Raw genomic sequence first — 3,673 nt, 5'->3', positions numbered from 1 at the left:
GGGACAGTAAAGTGTGTGGTGGATATCTGGATAAGCTGGCAATATTGCTGTTGTTATTACCTCCACCAAGGAGGTTATGTTTTCACCCGTGCCTGTTTCGTTGGTGGGTTTTTTTTATTTGTTTAGAGGATTAAGCAAAAAGCACTTAACCAATTTGCACCACATTTGGTGAAGAGATGGGGCACGGGCCAGGGAAGAACCCATGCAATTTTGGTGCTTATCATTCAAAGGGCTGGATCCGGGTATTTTTTTTTTTAACACTTTCCTTTAACTTTGTGAGATAGGGCATTGTTCAACATTCAATTCAATTTCTCAGGAAGTAATGTGCGGTTCTTGATGTAAAAAATAAGACATATTTATGGTGTTGAGATCATTGAATTTGTACAATTTGGTGCAGATCCAGATAATAATCTGGTGGAAAAAAAATGGTGAATCGGCATTTCACAGTTTACTATTTATGACTTACTATGTTTTATTACAAATAAATCATTTATGTTATCAGTCTACTTCCTTTTTTATTTTTCTATAATAAGAGCTAGACAGACATGTAGGATTGTTTAGCTTTTGCGGAGGTATGTGCTTTACTGAGTGCCATGCACTGTAGTCAATCTTGGTCATTAATAAAAATCTGAGGTGCGTGCCCACGTTGGTACTGAAGTTTTGTTGATGTTGTAGCTGTTTGGCAGATTATTGTGTGGATAACTGCTTTGTATGACCTCTTGTTTTTTTGGTGGTAAACTAGTAGTGAAGTGAAGAGGTATAATTCTATGCACATCAGATAATGGTGCAAGGCTATTGAAAAGCAGCATCAATGAAAAAAGTAACACCTGCACACTTACTCCAGGCCACAGTTCTGGAATACACCTTCAGGGGCTACTTGGACACATCATCAGTGATAAACCCGGAGTCATAGGGTGTTTCGGGTCTTTAATCATTAGACACCCTTGGTGACCCAGTTCCTGACTTGTGTCCAAGTGGCGTACTACTCCATGAATCCCCCCCACCGTGAGGTCTTTTCAGCAGCCTCCAAGATGTTCTAAATGGCCCTTCTGCACTGCAGTCCTCTAACTTCAAGGAGCTTGAGAGTTTGCTGTAACGAATGGCCAGCAAAGCCCCCGCACCCAACTTTGACAGGCTCCCTGTGGAATCTCCAGTCATTGCTCCTGCACTCTATTACCAACTCTACGTATTTTGCCCTTTTGCGTTTGTTCATCTTTTCAATCTGGTCTTCTCAGGACACAGTAATTTCCAGCAGGACCAGTTGCTTTGTATACTCTGATGTTAACACCATGTCTGGACGGAGTGAAATGGCTGCAATGTTCTCTGGGAACTTGAGCTGCCTTCCTAGGTAAACTTGGAGCGTCTAGTCCCGTGCAGTGGCAAAAAGCCCTCCTGAGGAGCTGGGTCAATGTTGTGCCTTCTCCCCAGCTCTGATGAAAGTGATGGACTGTTTCGGGGTGTGCTGATTCTTACTGTTTTGAATCGCTGTGCCGATTGTATCAGAACAACTTTAACACTTGGTCATGGTGCCAGCGGTATCGCCCATCCCCCAGTGCCTTCGGGCAGCAACTGAGGACAAGCTCCAAGGTGCCTCTCTTCTGGCACAGTTGGCATGCTGGAGTGTCTGCCATGCCCCAGCAATGCAGATTGGCGGGGCTTGGGAGAACGTCATAGACTGATTGGATGAGAAACTTGATGCGCAAGGGTTTGGCCCGCCAAAGCTCTGACCAGGTGATCATACGCTGTTCCACATGCTCCCACCTAGTCCATTCCTCGTTTGTACATGCAGACCATCTTGCTACAGCACTCTTCCTCCGCTTCTGCTTGTACCTCATCCTGAACCGACTAATACACCTGAACCAGTTTACTCCCTCCCACGGGCAGACAAAGCCCGTGGGAGGGAGTCCCAGTTCTGCCCGCTCCACTGCCACATTGCTGACCAAAATGATGTGCCGCAGCCTTGCCTCTGCTCTGTCAGCAGCTTCCTGTGCCTGCCACTTCCTCCCTGTCTTTACGAGGATCCCTGCTGAGGCGATTTTAGCATCAGAGGAATCTCGGTACATCATAATCTCCCTGGCTTGAGTGACCTTGAACTACTCTGAAAAGCCACTGATGGGGAGTTGCAGCTTGGTGGAATGCCCATAAAGGGCAATGCTGCATAGGGACAGAGAGAGCCCCAACCAGGTCGTCCATGAATGCTCTTATGGGGTGCTGCCGCATACCAGATCTTGCCATGGGGCCTCTACATTGCACATGCACTGATTTGACAATCATGTTCCTGGCCAATGAGAAGAGTGGCGCAGAAATGCAGACGGTGATTATGCTCTCTAGCTGTTGCCAGGCTGATGTTAATGCCGCTGAGGAGACTCTCAACCTGGTGTTGGATAGGTCTAGCCAGAGTACTGTAAGGTCTCCTCTGCTTTCCCTTGCCTCCTGGATCAGCTGGGTCACCACTCTTGTGTGGTCTAGGCATCCTGGTACACCAAGGACTTCCCCCTTCTGTACTGAGGTGTCTATGTATATGTTCTTCAAGAGGAATTCAATTAGCCATTGGGACATAATCTTGGAGAAGATCTTCCCTTTGACGCTGAGCAGCGAGATGATACGAAACTGGTCGATGTTACTTGAATCCTCTTTTTTCGGTATCCAGAATGGGCAGCAACTTTTCCTCTCTGCCAGATCACCTTAAGATCTTCCAGAGTTGCTCTATGAGCCTTGGGCACTGCTTGTGGACCTTATAGGGTACGCTGCTGGGCCCAGGGATGGAACTTGCTCTTGCAGCCCTTACTACTTCTTTGACCTCTTTCGGGGTGGGCCCAGAGATGTTGAATTTGGTCACCAATTCTGGAGGTTTCACTAGAGCATCACATGGGCCGAGGTCTTGCTTGATGTGTCACTGAAGGTGATGTTGAGATGGTGGTTGATCTCCTCTACCGAACAAGTGAGGTGGCAGCTTCACTTCTGCCCCAGTAGTGTCTTTGTGAAACCAAAGGGATTGGTGATGATTGCGCTGCACTTTCGGGCCCTCTCCTTGCCATTCTTTTGGGGCCACTCTGCCTTCCTGAGCATGATGAGACTCTTCCTTGTAATCTCTGTGAGTTCTGGCAGGGCCTTTCTCTCCTCCTCCTTGGCCAACTTAAACTGACGCCTCAGGGATTTCAGTTCTTGTCTCAGCTGGCAGATCTTGAGCACCCGCAGGTTTGGCCTCACTGCACTAGGTGTACCACACTTTTCCTTGGTGCCAAATCGTTCTGCGCCTATGTTCATTATGAGGGTGCACATAGTCTGGAGTTTCTGGTTAGCATCTCCCTTTGATGTCACCTCCAGGGTCTTGTCTACATCCTCATCCAATTGGAGCCACTCCATCTTGTTAGTTGCAGGCCACTTCACCTGACACTGTTCCAACTTCCCGCACAAATACAGACTGCACTCATAGTCAATTGTCCATTTGCTTTGGTCTTTGCCAATAGGTTCGTCTTTTTGGCATTCTCATTCACCCTCCCCTCTCAGGAATCACTGGGGGGTATGTTTCAGAAGGGTTTTTCATAGCTTGCTTGGGTGCTCCTTCTCAGGAGCTGCAGTTGGGGGTGCTAGCCCTTGCTGCCCCGGTTGCAGTCTTCCCGTGCTGTCCGCTGTTTCTCCAGCCGTCACCATTCTGTTCATGGATATCATC

At 47.9% G+C, this 3,673-nt stretch overlaps 1 pseudogene; it reads right to left on the bottom strand.

Moving 5' to 3' along the window:
* Positions 1-927: 927 nt before the first annotated feature.
* Positions 928-3,387, bottom strand: LOC120783940 (annotated as a pseudogene).
* Positions 3,388-3,673: the final 286 nt, after the last annotated feature.

This window comes from Xiphias gladius, chromosome 22, assembly GCF_016859285.1.
Source record: "Xiphias gladius isolate SHS-SW01 ecotype Sanya breed wild chromosome 22, ASM1685928v1, whole genome shotgun sequence".
NCBI classification, from domain to species: Eukaryota; Metazoa; Chordata; class Actinopteri; order Istiophoriformes; family Xiphiidae; genus Xiphias; species Xiphias gladius.
This window is presented reverse-complemented; position numbering and strand designations above follow the sequence as displayed.